Consider the following 11,081-nt stretch of genomic DNA (forward strand, 5'->3'; position numbering starts at 1 on the left):
ATTCAGATTTGTTTCATATTATGCCTTTGTTTGCTTGCTGCAGGGCAGATGGTGACCGGTCGAATTCCATCCAATAAAATCCCTCGTGAACACAGTACCATTTTAAACTGATTTCTCTCTCTCTCTCTCTCTCAATTGTCACGCATGTTTGCGATTCAGATCAAAATCATAACCTTTGTTAAATGTGCAATTACTTTGGTGGATAATTGATTCTGTCTTGGGAAGGGGACATTTATACAAGTGTTTCGAATGGCAAGAAGAAATACATTTTAAAATATGTTTCTAATTGGAAGGCTTTGGGTGATTGGCTCACACTTGAATTGAAATGCTAGCCTTTTGCCAGTGATACCAGCAAAAGAAAAAAACAAGACATTTTCTTGAAACACAGGAGATGTAGTTAGGATTTTACGGACCATAAATTGCCAGGAGGGATACTCCTAGAGTTTAACCAACTAAAAACACATGGCTTGCAATTATCAAAGAGCACGAGAAATCCTAGTTCATGGGACAAACTGTAGAATACATTTTGAATTGGGTACGGATGAGTATGGTCCATTGATTGCTGAGATGGCAATCTGGCAATCTATTCTTAATATAATAATAGTCATGCATTTGATACAGTGCCTTATCACGTATTTGAGACGTCTCAATCCGCTTTACAGGATATATACCTGTAAAATGAATTGACTGAATATTTTGTGGGCGAAATACCTACAAATACAGGTAAAAAGGCAGGAAAAGCCCATCCTTAGAGAGGGAGCAGCAACTCTTCTGCAGTGTATATTGTGAGCGCTTGTAGTTATTGACTTGCAACATCATATGGCACATGTGGCCAATAGCAACACAAAATAAATGGAAGCACTGGGATTTCTGTCCATCAGTCAATTACAAAGCCACAAGCTAACCCACAGATGGAATAGAATTGCTGAGAGGAAAGCTGAAACAGCCTCGGGTGTTGGTTAACTTGTAATATTAAAATAGTGTGCGGCAGCAATAAATAAGGAAACAGCAATAAACAAGCCAGGCAGGATGCTGGCCAAATCAGTTGAGTTCATATCTCCAGGAATCAATGGTGAAGCTGTAAAGAGCTTTGATTAGGTTGCACTTAGAGTATTGCGTTCAGTCCTGGTTGAAAAAATGTAAGGCACCAGCCAAACTCCAGAGACAGGTGATTCTGTAATCCTTTTCATTAGCTGTTAATTATATCATCAAGGACATGTTTAAACTCCATCCTTATACATACGTTTATACACAGTTAGCATAACCCACAAATTAGACCCTATTATTTTCAGAATTGGCAGGAAGGGCTGAAAGGTGGTTGCCAAGTGATTCCACAGAAGAGAGTCAATAAATTTGCTGCTCCACATCTTAAATACAATTTGTGATTGTTTTTGAGTCAATGAATGTGTACTCTGCCATCCTTGACCTTTCTGATATTCATTTGGGCGATTACATGGCACAAGCAAAGTCTTCGTAAACACTGCACTAATGGAACTTAAGGATCCTTAATTCACAGCCGTTTGAGTGCATCTGGTTTCCTGGGATACCATCAGGTAAGACTTGTGTTTGAATTTTTCCCCTTTTAGTTTTTTTTCACATAAGGTGGAAGCTATTTTACTTGATCATACGTTGCGGCTCCTGACTTAATTCACTGAGTGACTGAGCAAATGAAATAGACAATTTGTGTTTCTCAAGAGTGCTTTGTACCTTTCCAGGGACTGTCTCCTGTGCAATTGAAAAGCTTTCAGCAGATGAAATGAAATACATAGCTACACCTCTTAGTTTAAGTTCTCCTCACGCCAGAATGCAGGGCACAAATCTTTAATTTAAGTGTTTTTTTAACTACAAAAAAATAAAAGTATGTGTATTCAGTGTCAGCGATCACAATAGCTGAATTAGTCATGGATTTAAACCGGGGAAACTTTTGGGTGAGAAATTCCTCGGTTTGTGAAGTGCAACAACACTGATGATTCTACAAACCACTTACTTTGTATGTTTCAGTGTGGTGTTTTGTGAAGGGTACAGCATTGGAGGTGAGCATTAGACAAATCTATTGCAGTAGGCAATTGTCTTCCTTCTTAAGATGGTTTGGACCGATGCGCGAAAATTGCCATCTGAGATGTGTTAATTATTACTCGTAATAATTATCACATTGTTGGTAAATGTAGTCATCAAGTCAGTCGAGATCAAGCACCAAGATGGTTGACTGGCCACAAAAATGCTCCTTGTTCCCATTCTTCCTAGGTTCTACCGGCTTCCTGTCCCTCTCAGACGATTAATCGAAAGATCTCCGCGTTCGGTTTCGAATCCCTCCAGCGCCCTAGCTGTAGAATCTTCTTCAGGCCTATGTCCCAGCCTACATTCCGGAGTCCAATGAACCTCTTATGTCCACCTCTTCTGTTGCATCAGTAGCGACTGAGCTTTCAGCTCCGAAGTCTAAAGGACAATCTGAGTTTTTTTTTACATAATTTGTGCTGCATCAGTTTAAGTTGTTACAACTCAGAGAGGAAAAGATGGCTAGAAATTGGTGTTGGGTTCTTTAAAATTACCATGTTGCAATGTAATGTCATTTCCGACACTGAAGAGCTCCAGGACTCTACCCCGCATGAAGAGCGCTATATAAATGCAAGTTGTTGTAATATGTGTGAAAACATATTTTGCAAGGTTTTTGCCTTCCATCTTTTGTGTGATAAATCAATGCACAATAAGCTACAAAACGACCATACTCATCACTCTTCTGTGGTGATTAAGGGTGCAATGGACTATGGAGGTTGGATTTAAGCTGTGATTTTACAGTGCATTTGAGAGAGGGTTTTTCAATGCGGAGTCTTTATGTGAAAGACCAATCTAACAACACTGCTTCACATAAAAGAGGCTAAGTCAGATCTGGGGTGTTTGTCATTCATTCATGAGGTCTTGGAGATTGACTTATACATAAGTATGCGTAATATCAGTCATAAAATGGAGCAACAATACAAGTTATACAGTAAGTTTTACAATAAGCACTACTGAATATAAACCTCTACTTGTGGAAACAAAAAAAAGCAGCTATTCCTGTAATGTGGTCCAGGTCGTTATTGATGTCTTGATAGTTCTGCTATAGGGGGTTCTCAGTTTAGTCCAATACTAACAGGCCTGGTATGGAAGATGAACCCACAGGTTTCAGAGCTTCTCTGAGCAAAGTGGCAGAGCATTCCTTCAGATACATTGTTGTTCATGTTTAATGTATCTGGGTCACATTTCGCAAACTACAGTGCATCAAAAACTGCAGCTCCGCAGAGAAAATAAGGCACCAAGATCCTGTACGCTAGTGCGTTTGATTGTGAGGAGAGGGATTCCATGTGTGCAGTGTTTCCAAAAATCATATTTTTCACTGTCAAAAGCTGACTCGAATTCAATCACATTCTGGTAGAAACTCACAGTGCCAGTGTCATTTTCTCCCCTCATTCTACTCTGAGTTTTTTGCTAAAGTGTGGGCGGTGGCGGGTGGTGGGGGGAGAAACACAAGGGAGTCTGAGGAAGGATGGGGGGTGTGGGGGTGAAAGGCCGACAGAGACAAAAAAAAATCAATGACTATCAGTGAAATTGCCCACAAAAGTATACAATCATTTCACTTTACAGCATGTTCTGTGAAGCGCTTTGAGACATCTCGAAGACCTGATAAGGCGCTATATCAAATGCAAGGATTGTTGTTATTAATACCTGGAACAGGCTGCCAGAAAGCATGGTCGAGTCCAGGGTGTCAGAGTCATTTAAGAAACGGCGTGAGCTACAAAAGGAGGGTTGAGTAATCTGGAAGGGTGAGCTCAAATGAGCTGAAGAATCTATTTCACCTAAATCAGTGTTGTGAACACAGTACAAACGCATTTAGACGTGCATCAAGCAGAAAGCAATAAGAACATAAGAATTAGGAGCCGGAGTAGGCCATTCGGCCCCTCGTGCCTGCTCCGCCATTCAATAAGATCATGACTGATCTTCTCACCTAACTCTGATTACCTGCCCTATCCTCATATCCCCTAATCCCTCTATTTTTCAAGAATCTATCAGTCTCAGCCTTGAAAATGTTCAAGGACTGAGCGTCTACAGTCTTCTGGGGGAGTGAATTCCATAAGTTCACTACCCTCTGAGTGAAGAAATGTTTCCTCAACTCTGTTCTAAGAGGCTGACCCTTAATTTTAAGACTGTGACCCCTGGTTATGGTAAATAGCTGAGGCCCAAGCACTGATCCTTGTGGCACTCCACTAGTTACATCCTGCCAATTCGAGAATGATCCGTTTATCACTACTCTCTGCTTTCTACCCGATAGCCACTCTTCTATCCATGTGGGCCTTGATCTTGAGTAACAGCCTTTTGTGTGGCACCTTGTCAAATGCCTTCCTAAAATCCAAATATACCACATCTACTGGTTCCCCCTTATCCAACCTGCTGGATACATCCTCAAAAAATTCTAAAAGGTTAGTCAAGCATGACTTCCCTTTCGTAAAGCCATGTTGGCTCTGCCTGATCTTGAAAATGAAAATCAATGAAAATGTAAAACACACACTAGAAATTAAACCTCGTCAACTTTACAACATAATACTTTCTCCACGAGCTATTTCAGTGGCTTTGCCGGTTCAACGTCAAGTTGGTCATTTTAGAAATGGAAAGTACTTTCTGATTGCTCAATCAATGCAAAACCATTAGAGAAAAACTGGGTTCTGATCATGAGACATTTTACACAGCAGAGTTGATAGTTTTCATATGCCCTAATTCTGGGCATCACAATGGCCACTGCAGAGTTTTCTGGTTTATGAGCAAAATGTGAAATCTGCTGGCAACCCCAGAAAATATCCTCAGAGACAAGCTGTGTTTACAAGCTGCAAGAAACTGCTTCAGTTTGGCCAGACATTGGTAAATGATCTCAGGTCTTGGGAGGCCCAAGCTGTTCACGATCCTGAAGAATGGAAATTGGACTCAACTGAAAGGGGTTAGACGGTACATTCAGAACATCATGAGCAGTTTCTGTTTTCTGTGTGAGACAGAGAGAGCGGGAGAAAGTATTAGGTATCATAATAACAACAAGGTGCAGCTGGAGGCTCTGGAACAAGCACACACAGCTCATAAAATTGAAGCTGGTGATTGCTTGGAGCACAGGAATTGTATTAGGATACCATCGAACAAGAAACGGATTTCTCAAAGCTTGCTAAGTGCTGCAGTGACCCTGACCTGTTGCCAGGGTCGATTCCCATTTGAATCCACAAAGCCGTAATGAACGAAGATGGAAGTGTCTGGCACACCCGAAACCTCCCTGCTGCTGGATTTAGACGTTTCACCGCTCACTGAGTCTCACAACTTCTTTTAAAAACAAAGTGTAATAAGTAGATTCTTTCCTTTTACTACGACGTTTGTTCCTTTACTAAGGTAGCACTCTACCATCTCACCATTGGATCTAATTTATTTGGATTTCCTGAAGGCATTCTGTAAAGTTGCACCTGGGAGTTTTATAAAAGAAAAAGAATAGAGAATTAATTGCAATTTAGCAATGCCTGTTTGAACCCAAAGTAATAGTTATAGGTTCTGCAAACCTAATAGCCCCATCCTTGTCCAGCGCCACTGGCTCCCTATCCTCCAGCGGATCGAGTTCAAGATTGTCATCTTAATCTTTAAATCCCTCCATGGTCTTGACTCATTCTACCTCTGGAATCTTCTCAAACCCTACAAACCCCGTTGTTCCCTCTGCTTCACATTTCCCTTGACCCACCCACCCCACCATCAGCAGTTGGGCTTTCACTGTATCTGCCCCTGCTTTCTGGAACTCTATTGAGGAATCCCTTTGACTTTCCTCTCCCTCTCCTCCTTTAAAGTTTGCCTCAAGACCTTCTTCTTTGACTGCGCTTTCCAACATCTTCCTCTCTCCCCCCCACCCCAGCCCTGATCCCCTTTTTCCCCATCCCCAGCTCAGGTACAAACCTTAGACTGTCCAGCTGCTTGGGATATCCTCTCAACAAGGAAGGCACCATATAAACCCGTGTTTCAGAGGCCAGATAGAGCTAAGAACTGACCAAAATGCAATGTATAGTATTACACTGCTTTGTGCCAGGACTAATTTAGATACATGATAACATCTCCCATCCCAAAGATCACATAGCTTCACCATTTTGCCACTTGGCCATCTTAAGGAAAGCTGGCACACAGTATATTCTAATAGGTGTGGAGATGCCACACTGAGCCAGTGGTCTAATAAGCCCACGCCCACCCCCCCTCTGCCCACCCCCTACAGATTCAATAGTTTCCAATGCAACCACAACACAGAACTTGTGTTTTTTTTTAAAAATAATAAATTTTGCCGTTGTTTTACTCACATTTCGCTGTTGGTCCAAATGACCCAGCTGGAACACATTTATATGCTAATGCCAGCAGCTTGTTGCACTGATGTTAGCAGCCCTGTTGCGTGGATTCCCCGAAGAACATTGAGACCAAACAAGAGGGAATAAAAACAATGAGTTCAGCAGTCTGAAGACAACGCCTTCTTCGTGAGTTGTTGAACTCTGACTTGAATGTTTGTCTTCGAGGCCAGTCAGTACCTTCGAAAGGTCAGCGCATCTATTTGTTCCATCCAATGAGATAATTTAATGAAATGAATTCCTGAAAGAGCTGCTTGTTGAAATTTCTTTGTAAACATATTTTGTGTTGTCTACACACAATATGTCTGCACCAGGGAAGGGGGCAGGGGAGAATCAGTGATGTGAAGAAAATATGATTTGTTTGAATGGACCTTTCTTCACTTTTATTCTAATATTTAACATTTATGATGTTAAGGAGATCTAATTAAATATTAAAGAATTCGACAGTGAACATTTCTTCTCGCTCTCACTTTCCACTACTTATTCATGCGCAGTGTGTGTTAACAACGAGACTTCATGAGACAATAGCGAAATAGATTGCAAATTCCCTGCAATGAGTGAAGCTGTGTTTAGCTCCAGTGAAGCAGATTATAAAATGATTGGATTTGAGTTTACATATGGTCAGGAAGATAGCAAACACTTTGGCATGAACAGATCTGGGCTAAATTGCAGTGATGAGTTACAAATGGTTACTGATGGAAATGGTTAGAGGCTATACGGACTTAAACCTCAGACAGATTACAAAACCACTGAATGACTGGCGCTACGCTTGTTTATCATTATCATTTCAAACTTGCTCAAATGATTACAGCTGACTTTCTTATTTAATTTTGGCTCTATTTACGAATAGTGGATTGAATGTACGTGTTTCAGAATCTACTTCAATATGCACTTAGATAGCCATACTGTAGGGTCGAAAGGAGATTTGGAGAATGCAAGCAATGCAGATAATACAAAAGGTGGATTTAGATTACATTTACTCTGTGTAGTATGAAGCAATGTTGCAATCCAGTCCATTTCCAGAAAGCAAAGAGTCAGGACTATTAGGTTTAGAGATAGATACCATCAAAGGAATCTCATGAGAAATTGGATAAGCAGTCTAGATAGACTACAGCTACTTGACATTGTTACTATTGGAATAAAAATAATGTATTTTGTATATTATTGCTGGAAATTCTAGCTTGTGATTCCCACAAATTCAACAGGGCAGAATAATAACAATAATCCTTGCATTTGATCTAGCGCCTGATCACACCTTCGAGACGTCTCAAAGCGCTTCATAGAATATACTGTAAAGTGAATTGACTGCATATTATGTGGGCAAAATCTACTTAATAATAGTATAATGCCTTTCATGTCAGGAGGACGTCTCAAAGTGCTTCACAGTAAAGTGTAATTAATGACTGTGACCACTGGGACTTTAATGTTCACCTGAACAGGCAGATGGAAACTCGGATTAACGTCTCATCCAAATCACCAGTTATAGTTAACGCATCACGTGTCTCAATTTTCACTCTTACATGACTATAGTAATGAACAGAAAATTGAATTCCAACTTCTGTTGCAGTGGGTAAGTCATATTATTGGTTTAAGGAAGAATATTGCCCGACTGCACTGGCTGCCTCTCCCAGAGAGGATCGATTTCGAGATCCTCACCGTTGTATTCAAATTCCTGCACTCCTCTACACCCCCCGACCTCTCTAACCTCCTCTCTCTTCAAAACAGTGCCCGTTGCCTTTGTTCCTTCGGGTCTGGCCTCCTCCTCGTCCCCTGAGTCCTCCGCTCCACCCTCGGCGGCCGTGCCTTCAGCCACTATGCCCCGAGGCTCTGGAACTCCCTCCCTCACCCCCTTCGTCTCGCTCCCTCCCTTCCCATTTTCAGGTCTCTGCTGAAGACCTTTCTTTTCGACCGCGCCTTTGGTCACCTTCCCCCCCTCCGCCACCCCCCCCGACTCCTCCCCCTTCCCCTGGCTAGGCCCCGGGATCCATTACTGTAAAGCGCTGTGAGAGGCCGTCTGGCGTGGAGGGCACTATATGAATCCAAGTTGTTGTCGTTGTTATGAACCACCCTCTCCCCTCCTCTCCCCTCTCCTCCTCCCTTCCGCACAAAGAAAAGCCTCGGAACATGCCGAGCCAGGTCGTATAATCCAACATCTGGCTGTTTGGTATTCAGATACCTGATGGGTATTTTCATAGTCAGTAACACGTTGACACTTTTTAATTAAATCAGGTTAAGATTTCTTCACAATGAATTATTCCAATTTGAAAGCAATTTATCTGAGTGTTAGGCATCCTGATTAAGAGAACGCTGATGAGATTTCAGACATTTCTTCCGACTGAGTAATAGTTCATTAAAATACCCACTGATGATGAGCTTGCGATACATGCAAAATATTATCACGGGCCAGGCAATCATTAGAGTTTGCTGTGTTGGCTCTTTTGCTTGTATTGTTTATTGGCAATTATGTTTTGTTCCCCTCGGTGTATTCTGCATTTGAACAATAACTAAACTGCAATATTATATTGCTCAAACCTCACTTTGGGAACTTCAGTTTAAGATGAGCACAATATTTGATGACCTTTTGGCTGTTTTCCCAAACGCCAATGTGAACTGTACAAATCTTCCCTCTTTCTCTGAATGATCGTCGATCTTTAATTAAAATCGTTTCATGTGGATGGTTTGGTAGGATTTTCCTTCTGCTATTGACCTGTATCAAATTTCTCCCCTAAATTACTATAGCAATGAACAGAAAAGTGATTTCCAACTCCTATTGCACTTTATTTGATAATAATATTTCACAATAATATTTTATAATGTTTTATTGCACTGGGTAAGTCATGTTGTAAGTCATGCTTGTCTACTTATCCTGCCTTTAAAAGCCTACCTCTTTAACATATGGTCAATTCCTCCACCCCCCCACCCCCCTCCCCACTTCTCGTTGATCAGTGTCGGAACCCGTCATGGAATCGTAGCAATTTGCAGGCGCAGGAGGAGGCCATTCAGCCCATCAAGTCTATCAAGCCCATCAAAGCTCCCAGAGAAAGCTGCCACTTTCAGTCCCACAAATATACAGTCAATTTACTTTACTGTATATTCTGTGAAACATTTTGAGACGTCTCGAAGACATGAAAAACACTATATCAAATGCAAGGATTATTATATTCATAAATTCACCTAACACTCGTGCTTAAAATACATCATTATAAGACTAACCCCAATGTGTTTCCTTCAGAGTGTTATGGAAACGTGGAGGAAGAACCTAATTGTGGTGGATATTAATGCACTGAGTTGCTCACTCTGGTTTGCTGACCGCTTTATAAGTGGTCTTTTCTATTAGGACCTAATACACTGGTGTAGCTGTGATGAAAAGAGGAACTACAATGTATAGGATTAGCAGATTGTAAAGTTACTCAATCACTTAAACAGAGGATGAATCATAGAGAGCTGTGGTTTGGTGAAAAATAAACAAATGGACCACAAGGCTAGAACCCAAAGCTTATTTTGAGTAAATTTAAGCAGTCGTGTTATGAAAGCTGAATTTAGATATTTTTAATAAAATTAAATTATCAGTACAAATAACAATTACTTTCTGTTAGGAATGATGTCCCTTCTTCATCTCCATAATTTGCTATTATATGGTACAAGTCCTGTAGCTCAGTGGTTAGAGCACTCGCTTTGCAAGTGAGAGACCTGAGTTTAATTCCAGGCAGAGGGCGAAACCTTGGGCAAGTTTCCTTACTCCACACAGAGCCTAATAATAATCCCTCCAAAACCAAAAACAATAATAAATTGGTCATTTTCAATCTACGACTGTTTGTGGGACATTGCTGTGTGCAATTGGCTGCCGCGTTCGCCCACAAATATACAGTCAATTCACTTTACAGTATATTCTGTGAAGCGCTTTGGGATGTCTAGAAGACGTGAAAAGCGCTATATCAAATGCAAGGATTATTATTATTATTATAAAGCATCACTGTCCGTACCGTACAATACAAATTGACATTTATATAGCATCTTTCATGTCAGGAGCACATCCCAAGGCTCTGAGCAGCCCTGAGTGTAGTCTACATGGCTTAATTCCATCTCCCTTTTACTATATTCTGCTCTAAAGAACAGCTACTTCTAATCCTGAAAGTTTTTTAAAAAATTGACTTGACGTCTGTCTTAAAAATAGTAGTTACAATTCTCATTTTTTTTTATTTACNAAAAACAGACAAACCAGAACTTGTGATACCTTGGGCCTCTCAATCATGATTTGATTCCTTCTATATTACTGTGTTTATTTCCGTTGGTGTTACTCCACACAAGACTGTTGGAGCAGTTATTTGTCAACTGAGGCAGAACTTGTGGCTTATCAGTCATTATACCTGCAAAAGGCAGACTTGGGAAAGGTCTTTCTGGGGTAAACTGACTTACAGAGTATGGTGCAGTTAGCCCCTAAGGTCAGCAGGGGGCAGAGTAGAGCAACACTGGTAAACCAATGTAAGATGGTTGCCTCAAACAAATGGTAGACCTGTATTGTAAGATCGGATCTTATCCTTTGAACCGCCCGGTAATAGTTCCACACAGCAATTAACTGAAATCAATTAGTTTTCTGATCTCTGAGGTAGCTTCGGAGGCCCGGTCACCTGCAGCCACTCTTGCGTTACAATTTGATGTAGTTGGTAAACAAGCGAATGGGGAGGTCAGGAGAAATGT

The sequence above is a fragment of the Callorhinchus milii genome, unplaced genomic scaffold, assembly GCF_018977255.1.
Source record: "Callorhinchus milii isolate IMCB2004 unplaced genomic scaffold, IMCB_Cmil_1.0 Scaffold5, whole genome shotgun sequence".
In the NCBI taxonomy this organism is placed as follows: Eukaryota; Metazoa; Chordata; class Chondrichthyes; order Chimaeriformes; family Callorhinchidae; genus Callorhinchus; species Callorhinchus milii.